The sequence below is a fragment of the Protomyctophum parallelum genome (genome assembly GCF_964188405.1).
Source record: "Protomyctophum parallelum genome assembly, chromosome: 22".
Lineage (NCBI taxonomy): Eukaryota > Metazoa > Chordata > Actinopteri > Myctophiformes > Myctophidae > Protomyctophum > Protomyctophum parallelum.
In genome coordinates this window covers 408,004-421,432 of record NC_139714.1, presented here as the reverse complement: position 1 = coordinate 421,432, position 13,429 = coordinate 408,004, and positions in this window count along the sequence as shown.

Genomic DNA, 13,429 nt, shown 5'->3' with positions numbered 1-13,429 from the left:
AAATGTACTGTAAATTCTACAAACTGTTAATAAATATTTCAATCAATCAATCAATCACAGACAGACAGACAGAGCAGCTGAGAGAGAGAGAGCAGAGAACAAACATCAAAGGCACACGCACAGCTGCAGTAGATAGGTTGTTACTTAATTGAGGCTGAAATGTGACTACGGTATAATATAACCCGCACACCCCCCCCCCCCCTTTGTGACGACGTTAGCATTAGCATCAGTGCTATGCTAGTCCCAGCAGCAGCAGCATCACCTGTCTCGGACTCGCCGCCGGCCATTAGCATAGCTCTGTTACAGAGTCAAGAACACAACATGTCAGCGAGTAAAGTCACATCCCAGACGGTAAAAGCGGGCCTCAAACGTAGACCTACTGGACCGTCAGAGCGGACCGCAGAAGGAGACGAACTATTTGGGCTTTTTAAGAGAGAGATGTCGGAGGAACAGCTCTACCAGGCAGCCATGCTGAAGCAGCCTGTGATAAAGTTACACAGAATAAGTAAGTGCATGTTTTCATGTCACTGTACACTTTGATTTCCATCTTCCACGGAAAGCACATGTACACTAATGTTGTCGCTACTCGGTGGAGTAACGGAGTAATGCTTCCTCCTATAGAAGTCCGACTCCTAGCGCTAAACTCAAACTGTAGTTAATTTTCTCCACCAGGCCGAAGGCATGGGGAGAGATGTCCGTTTGTATTTTTAAGTTTAACTATAACTGCACGTCTGCACCGATCAGTGTAAAACTTTGTATGCACACTCCCTAGAGGCCAAGGAAAAACCTTTGCCCTGCATTTCACATCTGCTCTTTATAGCGCCACCAGGAGGCCAACTTATGTAAAACACATTTCTTTTATATTACTCCTTCAGATTTGATCAAAATTTCACTCTAATCGGTACACATGATTTCTGTAGTCATGTGATCAACAAGGATCTGTTTGATTTATCATATTCCACCCTCTTTGGCTAAGATTGTCTTCAGGAGTGGGCCGAGTGGCTCATTTTGTACAAAATGTCACAGAATTAATGCAGCATCCGATTGCGGGGAAACTGCACGCATATTCCCACTAGGCTGAGGAAGGAATGCCACAAAAAATTCTAACCTGGTGGAGACCTGTGCCCGAGTTTAAATTATACTGTGTGTGTGTGTGTGTGTGTGTGTGTGTGTGTGTGTGTGTGTGTGTGTGTGTGTGTGTGTGTGTGTGTGTGTGTGTCTGTGTCTGTGTCTGTGTCTGTGTCTGTGTCTGGGTGTGTGTGTCTGTGTGTGTCTGTCTGTGTCTGTCTGAGCTGCAGTCATCAGGCATGCCAGGAATCAGCCTGAATGTTCCAACTGACATCATGAAATTAGAACATTAGTTGCTAATACAATTATTTGTATGGGTATGTACTGTACGCGGTACTTACAATGTCTTTATGGGTTCCTACTTGGAACTAGGGATGGTTATCGTTAGGATTTGTATGAGTCCGATACTAGATCCGGTGTTACAGTTTGACTAGTTACCTGGTTTGTCTGGTTCCCTGGGCTGGATTTGCGCGTGCATGAGCCGTCTTTCACAGCTGTCTCATGAAGGGGGCGGAGCTATCTTCTATCTTCTCGGAGCGGAGCTATCTTCTATCTTCTCATTAAATATCCATCCGATTGTTTGTGGAATCTCACTTGTATGAAACAGTGACAACATGCACTTATAAAACACAGTTAGAATGATGAAAATAAAAAATAAATGAAAATATCTGTGGGAAGTGGGATTCGAACAGTCTTTGGAGTGAACCAAAATAACCTTGGAAGCTGTGCTCAACCCACTACACTATGATGCGCTGACAACTGATGTAGGAAACGATCTATTTGATCCTATATGTGTGTCTGTCCAGGCGTGAACTTGGGAACAGTATAGTCACAGCATGTCATTTCATCTTGTGACTCTGGTTTTTTAACAAATATAAGCACTCCGTTGAACTGATCAATGAATAGCTGTAGAAACAAGTCAATGATGTTGCTATAGTCACATCATGAAACACAAAGGGCCGATTCATACTCCTATTTTAGAGCCGAATAAAAGTCTGTTTAATAGGCTCTGTTAAGCCTACAATGTGACGTCATTTGAGGTTCGGGGGGCGGGCCCCGTCCTAAAGTCGGCTCTTCGGTGCTACTGAAAATTTCTGACGAGGCGAAATCATTTTCGGCAATACAGCGCTGAAACAGCGGTAAAATAGGAGTATGAATCGGCCCTTTGTGTTTCATGATGTGACTATAGCAACATCATTGACTTGTTTCTACAGCTATTCATTGATCAGTTCAACGGAGTGCTTATATTTGTTAAAAAACCAGAGTCACAAGATGAAATGACATGCTGTGACTATACTGTTCCCAAGTTCACGCCTGGACAGACACACATATAGGATCAAATAGATCGTTTCCTACATCAGTTGTCAGCGCATCATAGTGTAGTGGGTTGAGCACAGCTTCCAAGGTTATTTTGGTGCATGTTGTCACTGTTTCATACAAGTGAGATTCCACAAACAATCGGATGGATATTTAATGAGAAGATAGAAGATAGCTCCGCTCCGAGAAGATAGAAGATAGCTCCGCCCCCTTCATGAGACAGCTGTGAAAGACGGCTCATGCACGCGCAAATCCAGCCCAGGGAACCAGACAAACCAGGTAACTAGTCAAACTGTAACACCGGTTCTGTTTATCGATTTTGGTTCCTAACGGTTCCCTATTTCAGTTCCAAAATGGTATAAAATAAGAAATATATATCTCTGCTGTCGGGAGGAAACCTCTTAACTCCAAAAATTTCATTTTTCAGAAAATGGAAAAACAGATTTTACAATTTCCAGAAATGGAAGAAAACCTTATATTATTTGAAACAAAGCAAGCCTCATCAAAGTTGCTATTGTGACTTTGTATATTATCAGATACTTGCACGTGTCATTATATTATCACCACTTTATCCTAAAGGGGAGTTAGGTGGTTTTCTCTGTCAAGATAGTTCTAACAATGACAGAGGAAACCTCTTAACTCCACTGACAATGGATCTCCAATTTTGATTATCACACACACACACACACACACACACACACTTTCTAACTATGGGTTATTTGAAATCACGCAGATGCTGTGTGAGGAGGAACGATGAGGTTTCTATGTACTGTATGCTGTACTGTATGAGGGGTGAAGCAATGCACCACATTCGACCCTTATCTCTTCATTGAATCTGTGAAATCATCCGTTAATATCAGCACCTTTGAATGAGCTCAGTATGGCCATACAGGCATACTCACTGTCTCAGTATGTCATTATCACCTATATTGTGACGGTGGTGATGATGTCAATGACGGAGGCGCGCCGTGTCTGGGTGGCCTTGAGCCACGTGAGGCCCCTCCCAGCTAGCCCAGCGAGGCGCCGTGCCGAGCGTTGCGACCACCACCAGACCCGACTCAGCACCGTCCGAGTTACGTCCCGATAGGCATAGAATAGTAGGCCTATTTATTAGTAGCCCCTAGTTTCCACCAGGGGGAAACCTTGACCAGGCTATGTTCAGCCAAGGGTGAGTATGGCAGTAAGGCCATACAGGCCCTATAGAGCATTGCAGTCCCTCCCCCTCTCAGAAGGACGAGTGGCCCAGGAAATTAATCGCAATGCATTTTTCCTATAGGCATTTCTTAACGTATTTATTTAACCCTCTAAGACCCCGCGTTGCTTTATAGCAACAAGTTATATTTTAATTAATTACTTAATTATTATAATTTCTTTCTGTTCTTTTTTCACCTAAACGTCATCAGTGATGTTCATTGCAATGCCATTTCAATGCCATTGGTCATGATATTTGCATATAAATACCCCCCACAGAGGCTGAAATTCACACAAATTAAAAGTGTCTGGACTCTGTGCAATTTTGAACATTTTTTAACCTATAACCTTTGACCTTTAACCCTAATAAAAGTAAGTAAAATAATTGTAATATATGTTTTTTTTGTGATTATTAGAATGTCTAGAACATGTTTTATTCATTATTGTGAAAGATATCCCCCAAATGTAAATTTGACGGTTACAAAGCCAACTCGGATCGTGACAAAATCATGACAATGAACACAATATATTGGGCCGATCAAATCATTAGAAAGAAGAAAATAAAGGCAGGAGACAACACTATTTGTTTTGTTTTTCTTCTTATAAATTATTTGATCAGCCCAAAACATTGTGTTCATTGTCATGATTTGTCACGATCCGAGTTGGCTTTGTCCACGGCGTAACCGTCTTTAAATAAATACTTTAAGAAATGCCTATAGGAAAAATGCATTGCGATTCATTTCCTGAGCCACTCGTCGTTCTGAAAGGGGGAGGGACTGCGACGCTCTATTCCAAGGTGCTGATAACGGATGATTTTGCAGATTCAATGAAGCGATAACGGTCGAATCCGCTGAGCAATACATTGTTAAAAACATGAAGAGCTGCCTGTGTATTATCATTGGAGCACTGACACACAGCGAACAGTCCAATTCTAACATCAGCGCGTCAGCCAGGTCCAACAACGGGATCAACCCCCTCGGTAGCTCCGCATAAGACGGACGATCCTTTAATACCAAGCATGTGTTAATTCGGTTCCTACTTGGAACCGAATTTCAGTACCCAATAACCAACACAGCTTACATGTTATTTTAAAACGTTTTATTTAGCCTATGTTTCTCTCTCCTCATTATCCATCCCAGATGTCTTTCCTGCCCAACTCAAACATGTCTACAGCAGAAAGAGACATCTCAACCAACACCAGATAACTCCTACAGCTGAGAAGCCCTACCACTGTGACACTAGGTTCAGCCGCAGCAATACTCTGAAAAGACACCAGAGAATTGATACAGGAGAGAAGCCCTACGCCTGTGACCAGTGTGGGACTAGGTTCAGCCGGCGCAATCATCTCAACAACCACCAGAGAATTCATACAGGAGAGAAGCCCTACGCCTGTGACCAATGTGGGAGTAGTTTCAGCCGGAGTGATAGTCTCAAAGAGCACCAGAGAATTCATACAGCAGAGAAGCCCTACGCCTGTGACCAATGTGGGACTAGGTTCACCACGAGCAGTCAACTCAAACGCCACCAGAGAATTCATACTGGAGAGAAGCCCTACGCCTGTGACCAATGTGGGACTAGGTTCAGCCGGCACAATCATCTCAACAACCACCAGAGAATTCATAGAGGAGAGAAGCCCTACGCCTGTGACCAGTGTGGGACTAGGTTCAGCCTGAAAAGTACTCTCAAAGAGCACCAGAGAATTCATACAGCAGAGAAGCCCTACGCCTGTGACCAATGTGGGACTAGGTTTACCACGAGCAGTCAACTCAAACGCCACCAGAGAATTCATACTGGAGAGAAGCCCTACGCCTGTGACCAATGTGGGACTAGGTTCAGCCAGCGCAATCATCTCAACAACCACCAGAGAATTCATAGAGGAGAGAAGCCCTACGCCTGTGACCAGTGTGGGACTAGGTTCAGCCTGAAAAGTACTCTCAAAGATCACCAGAGAATTCATACTGGAGAAAAGCCCTACGCCTGTGACCAGTGTGGGAGTAGGTTCACCACGAGCAGTCAACTCAAACGCCACCAGAGAATTCATACTGGAGAGAAGCCCTACGCCTGTGACCAATGTGGGACTAGGTTCAGCCAGCGCAATCATCTCAACAACCACCAGAGAATTCATAGAGGAGAGAAGCCCTACGCCTGTGACCAGTGTGGGACTAGGTTCAGCCTGAAAAGTACTCTCAAAGATCACCAGAGAATTCATACTGGAGAAAAGCCCTACGCCTGTGACCAATGTGGGACTAGGTTCAGCCGGCGCGATCATCTCAAAAAACACCAGAGAATTCATACAGGAGACAACAGGGTTTAGAGATCTACAAGCTCATAGCGCGCCACCGAGTGGCACGCTACGAGCTTGTAGGTCTGCTATACAGAGATGAACGGAAAGCAGGTTTAATAAACTACAGGAGCCCTGTAGTGGGCATCATGTCATTATGAACATCCGGGCGAACATTCCGCGATTATGGATCTTTCGGATACTTCTATTGTCATTTGTCACTGTTGATGTACAGCAAAGCACACAGAGATGTAGTGGTTAAATGTTTGTGAGAGATGGCAGGAGGTTTGAGAAGGAAAAGTGTACAGAAAGTGTAAGAAGAAAATGGGTGATGTGTTAATCCTAATCTATTTAGTTATTCAAATGCTGCACGATACTTGAGCAGCACACGCCACAACACGTTCCCGGGTGTCTGCCATTGTCTGATACCTTGTGAGGGAGAGGGTTCAGTGCACAGTTTGTGTGCACGGTAGTAATCTGCGGATCCGCGGATGAGTCAGACATTTTCTTTCTTTTTATTTTTTTATTTTTGTCGCGACAGGTTGGGGACAGTCAAATTCATTCATTACCACCCCTCCCCAAGTTTAGCATCACTAGTGCGCGGGAGTTTTACCCATCGTTTTCTCCGGTATCAATCTAACCATTGATTATAAGAAGAGAGAAAAACAAGTGGTTGTTTGCGGGGGAAGGGGCTCGGATCAATCTAAATGCACTTTTAAAACACTCCTTAAGAATAGAAAGGGGATGGTAGTTGAGGAGATTCAGGTGGGGTGTTAGGGTTATGTTATATGTTTTTGGTTATTATTATTATTATTTTTCTGTGGGCTGGATTCCCAATTGGGGTGATGCATATTGTATTGAAAGCTGTCCCATGGGTTAGTAAATGCAAACCTACAAAGCCAAGTCACGTATAGACTTAAGGCAAATTTATATTTTGTCATACGACCATGGCACTAGACAAAAATCACACTTTTTCTTTTGGGTGTGGAGGGGGCGGTCAAAAACGCTTGTTGAAAGCGTTGCGTGAAGAAGTATAAATTAAGCTTTATTTTTAACCTTATTCATTTAACCTTACTTGAATTTTTGGTTTGCCTAATCCATAGCCAAACTTTGTGATGATTCTTTGAAATAATTACATTCTGTGTCTTAAATATTACTTTCTCGTTCTTGTTTTGCTTGTTTATGTAAGATGTTCTCCAAACTGAGTTAAAAAATAAAAAAGCAATGCCTCAATTCCATTATCTAGTCATGGGTAGGGGTTGAAAAATTCTCTTCAATATATAACCAAATTTACCATGAGAGAATACTCAGTTTGACATTCATGACAGAAATGTTCTTTATTATTATTTTCTGATTTTTCTCGCATGTTTAGTGGTGCAAAAAGCCAAAAACATTTTATATTAGAAAAACACTCGCCTGCTTTAAACATTAACATTGTTGATGCTTTTAAAGGTTTGTTTTTGTGAATAATTTGAAAGATATAATTCCAAAGTGTTTATTATAGACATCTTCCTCTTGCTGCTATTAAGCTTTTCTTTTTCTAGTCTAGACACAAAGATTACGTTGCCTTATTGTGATTCACTTGAGTGTGCTGCTATATTATGACATTTTGAAAATGTAACGTTCTCCTTGCTTTTCTGCCTTGTGCGTACTGGAGGGCAAGTAAGAGGTTTGGTCTGGGACTAGAAGCACTTGTGTTCGCAGTCCTTTTTTGAATAGCATGTTTATTCTCAATTATTGTCTGTTATATTCCTATTATCTGATATTCTTGCTGCTTCCTGTGTTTGTGTACCTCGGGTTCCTTGGACAGAAAGAGCGAGATTCCATCTTGCATTACCTCTGGGCAGTTTTTGTTTTTTCTTCTTCTGGGGGGCGGGGGGGTGGGGTTCATCTCTTGACTCTGAATTTGTTGGACGGGTTACGTTAATTTCCTGGACGAGAGGCATGATGGTACCTCTTTGAATCCACTAAACGAATTCAAGTGATCACTCATTGGTGACTACCGGTATTCTACAAATTTGTTTTCCCATGTCTCATTTGGTGCTAAATCAGAGAAGGTGACGGTATAGTTTGTATTTCAAAGACAGAAAACATCTATATTATTGGTTTTCTTTTCCTATAGAATGTCCCCCTTCTTTCTTTTGAATTTGACATTTTTAAGACGAGTGCCTTGGACTAAGTGAAGCATTTTTTCCCCCTTTCTTTTCATTCTTTTTTTTTACCATTTTTCTTTGTGAGGTACTTATTTCAGTCCACATTTTAGTCACCAGAAGTAAGTTGTTCATTATTGTTCATGTGTCGAGAGGATGTGGGACTGCCAGTTGTTTTTATGCCACACTCCCTTTTCTACCACCACAATGAATCACATAATGTACCTCAGACATGTCTGATCCAAAATAACTTCATTGTGTTCAATAAATTGACTAAAGATCTTTGTGTGGCATTTTCCTTCTCTACAGTAAATAACCTTAAAACCCATTTAGACCTGAGGACGATTCTTAAATGTCTTCTAAATCCATGGACCCTCTCATGAAGCAAATATTTGAGTTAAAAACGTTCGCTCTGAAAGAATATATATTCAAAGATTTGCGCCACATTTTCACGATTTTTCAAAAATAGCAGACCTACAAGTTCATAGTGCGGCACTCGGTGCCGCGCTATGAGCTTGTAGATCTGCTATTTTTCAACAGCTAAAGCATAACATAATGCTTAAAACACCAAAAGGGGTTCCCCCCCCAAAAAATGGGTTAATAATGACCACCGCTAGCTGTGTGTGTCCAGGCACAGAGGCTTGCCTGCATGCCAGGCATGGTGAGCCTCGCAGAACAAATTTCAACATCACATTTTATGCGACCTGTGACTAGTAGTTTGTGTTAAAGTAACACAAAAGCTCTATAATCACCTTTTAAAACGTTATATTGACTATCAAAGTCAAACATTCTAGTATCATGATCCCTTCTTTGACATTATGGTTTTATGCAAATCCATGTTATTCCTGCAGTAGTATACTACATACAAAACACTGCACTGCAGCTGACCTGAGCTTTGCTCAATGTTCTCCCTGAAATAAACACTAGTGATAAGGGAAGATTAGCAACATGTCTGGCCAATCGGTTGGTCTATTCACACAAATTCTATTAAACTGAATGAAATGGTTTTACATGACTTAGGCTACATGACTAAGATTTTCTTAGTGATGTAGTGTTCTCTGTATTATATATGTGGAACGTATGACTAATTAATAGCAGTGTTATGATGGTATAAGTAGCCAGAGACTGCAGCTATAGTACTTGATGTGTGAATCACTGCATTGCCACATTGTCTTTTGAGATTATACGATAGAAGTCAATTTGCAGTAGGCCTACGTGTCCACCAGGGGGAGACAAGCGAACATCACATATTACACCCAATTTAAACACTCCCTCTCTCTGCTTAATTTATATTGCCATGATAGCTTTTAAAGCCATTTACATTATAATAAAAGTAAAATAGTTTATGTGTATAATGTAATTATTGAGGACTTTATATTTAGCAACCATCAGTATTGATATTCTCCATTTCAGTGTATTCTCATTGACTTTTCTGTGTCCTATAAACATGCTGTATTGCATTTAAGTGGAGGTTTGTGTATGAGAACATTAGCACTTCTAATGAAGTATAATTGAAATGGACAAAACCACCTACAAGCACTCAAATTAAGGCTAGAATTGAAACGCAGTTTAGGCTACAGGTAGAAGTCACACCATCAAAGATATTGCAAATACAGTAGGCCTATATTTTAGCTGCATATTGTTATAAACAAAATCATAGTATAATAATGCCAAGTTGACTTGGAGTTGACAAAACACAAGCACTGTCTGGTGTGCAAACTATATCTTAGAATAAAGCTTAACGTTCAGTGAGAATACCTCTTAATTCCCTCAGTTACTTAAAATCAGAAAGCTTAAAGGGATACAATGGAGGCTGCAGTGTTTTCAAATGTGCATTCCTGATTAAGCAAGTAATCACTGCAGTATCATGAGATCTTACACTTCACAATATCCAAAATGCAGACAGAGATAGTTGTTCACGTCTCATTATGTTGGCACCGTGCAGAAAGTAGAAATCTCTGTACTGGTCCTGAGTGGTGTGTCATGAAGCCACATAGCCTATATGAAGCACAGACCCGCATTGCGGTATCAAGTAGGCTACGGTCGCCCCTAAACCATCTCGCCCCTCGATTCCTTTCCGCCGACCTCACGCCGAAACCTCGGTGGAAACCTCATGCAAGAACCTCGGTGCCACGGTTCTTGTATAGAGGGTATGCACGTGACATCGTCATTAAACCAGGAGGTTATGCGGGAACGTCTACTGAGTGCCAAAAAACTACTTTCTGGCCATGACAGCCCAATAGACCCCATACATCCAAACAGAAAAGTCCAATGTTATTGCATTAAACGACGTTAAACTCACTTTGCCACTCGATTTGCCATTGCCCTCTATTCTTTATTTTGTTTAAGGCCAACCGCCCAAAAACGAAAAAAAATAAATCTGAATATTTTTCTCTCATTTGATATCAATGATGTGTACACACGCTAGGACGTGTGTACACATCCTCGCTATCCATCGGTTGGATTACCCCCCCCCCCCCCCCCCCACAGGGAGTACAGTGTCCGGCCTTGGGTCGGACACATGGTTGTCCAAAACCGCCACAAAAGACTCTGATCAGGCTCTGTGAAGTGAGGGGCGCTCTCATTATGATGTAGTGATGATGATGTAAAACAAACGGTGTCAAAACAAACATTACATTCTCTTTATTGTCAATTGACTAAAAACAAACATTAAACCTGTATGTAGAAATGTAACACTGGGTCTGATAAGAGGCTTGAGTTTTGATTGATTGATTTAAATATTTATTAACAGTTTGCAGAACAGTACATTTCAAGCACAAACTCAATACAAAGACTGTTAACTGTGACCCAATTAAGCATTACACTTGTTTACGAGAGGGTCCACCTTGTTCAATTCATCAAAACATTGATGAACAACATACAAATAGACACTTTTATATAGTCAAAGAACAGAACAGGAATTCATCATAAAGGAGGTAAAAAGGGAAAAGAAACGTATACAGTGAGGTGAAAAAGGGGTGGGGGGGATTCAGAATTTTTGTATTCACATTCAGTTACACATTTTCCTACCATTTTTGAGGGGCGCTAGCCCATCCTATACATAGGTTTAATGTTTGTCTTTAGTTCAATGTTTGTTTAGTAAACACCATTGACAATGAAGGGAAAATGTATGTCATAATGTGCCTCATTACGTCATATTGTCTCTTTATTGTTAATGGCGTTTAATGTTTGTGTTTGCACCGTTTGTTTTACATCACCTGATCAACATGAGACAGACGTTAATACATTAGTTACTTTTTTCTTGTACTGACTTGCTTTTTGTTTTCTGGCATTCCGCTGCTTGTTGTTTGTTTTATGTGAAGCACTCCCATTGCAGTCAGAACTACAGACTCACTCCCAATCTAAACTATGGAATGAACTTCCCATTGCAGTCAGAACTACAGACTCACTCCCAATCTAAACTATGGAATGAACTTCCCATTGCAGTCAGAACTATACAGACTCACTCCCAATCTAAACTATGGAATGAACTTCCCATTACAGTCAGAACTACAGACCCACTCCCAATCTAAACTATGGAATGAACTTCCCATTGCAGTCAGAACTACAGACTCACTCCCAATCTAAACTATGGAATGAACTTCCCATTGCAGTCAGAACTACAGACTCACTCCCAATCTAAACTATGGAATGAACTTCCCATTGCAGTCAGAACTACAGACTCACTCCCAATCTAAACTATGGAATGAACTTCCCATTGCAGTCAGAACTACAGACTCACTCCCAATCTAAACTATGGAATGAACTTCCCATTGCAGTCAGAACTATACAGACTCACTCCCAATCTAAACTATGGAATGAACTTCCCATTACAGTCAGAACTACAGACTCACTCCCAATCTAAACTATGGAATGAACTTCCCATTGCAGTCAGAACTACAGACTCACTCCCAATCTAAACTATGGAATGAACTTCCCATTGCAGTCAGAACTACAGACTCACTCCCAATCTAAACTATGGAATGAACTTCCCATTGCAGTCAGAACTACAGACTCACTCCCAATCTAAACTATGGATTGAACTTCCCATTACAGTCAGAAATACAGACTCACTCCCAATCTAAACTATGGAATGAACTTCCCATTGTAGTCAGAACTACAGACTCACTCCCAATCTAAACTATGGAATGAACTTCCCATTGCAGTCAGTACTGTACCGTACCATACTGTACTGTATCGTATTTTACTGTACAATACTGTACTGTGCCATATTGTAGTGTTCCATACTGTACTGTACTGTACTGTACTGTACTGTACTGTACTGTACTGTACTGTACTGTACTGTACTGTACTGTAGCATAGTACGGTACCATAGTACGGTACCATAGTACGGTACCATACTGTACTGTACTATACTGTTCTGTGCAATGCTGTACCATACTGTACTGTACTGTACTGTACTGTACTGTACTGTACTGTACTGTACTGTAGCATAGTACGGTACCATAGTACGGTACCATACTGTACTGTACTATACTGTTCTGTGCAATGCTGTACCATACTGTAGTCTACCAGACTGTCATATACTGCAACGTCTCGTCAGAGAGAGCCCCCTCTCTCTGATCTCCGTGTTGTGGGGCAAACTGAACCATAGCTGAACGGTGTGAATGACAATTCACATGATTTGCGTTTGTAAAATTACTCGTTTGCCGACTACATATTGAACGGAAAACGAATGGAAAGACGAGGCTTGTGCAAGTACAAGCTATTAGGAAGAGAGCTTTATCTCCGCAAAATCGGGGATATGGAAAGATGATTTTGACAGCTACTGCCCCACTTTCAAGGCTACAGCTGATGCAGCGCAGTATTGCATTGCTTAGCTGCAGAGATCTTTCATGCCCCATGTTTATTTTACATCTGCTGGTGGGTGCTCAAACTGCTGTTTCACATCTACAGACTAGTGCAAAACAGAAAAGCGTCAATACTTTTTCTAGTTGAGTGCTGTCGATTGCCCAATGCCAATAGTTCTCAGGTCTTATTTTTGTCCTCTTTTTTTCTCATTGTATGGATTTCAGCTCTGACACTTATTTCAGACATGCTCTAGTTACTAGAGTCTAGTATGTGAAGAGTCTGCCTGTGCTATTAACTCATTTTGGGGGCATTTTTCTCCTCTGGTGAAAAGCTGGAATTTGCGCAATGGCAGGCTCTCAGTCAAATCTGGTCACAAATTGATTGATTAACTAATTTAGACCTGACACTAGATTCTACAAAATGTCTTCTATATCCTGACAGTTTACTGAAATACCTATGTTTCTGTCAGTGGTTCTCAACCTACTGTATTTCATGTCAAGGACCCCCAGAATTATCTGTAATTGGCTGCCGACCCCCATCTAAAAATATGTTGTTCCAGGGACCCCCAGAAGCAAATATTTGAGTTAAAAACAAAATTTCAAAAGTAGCA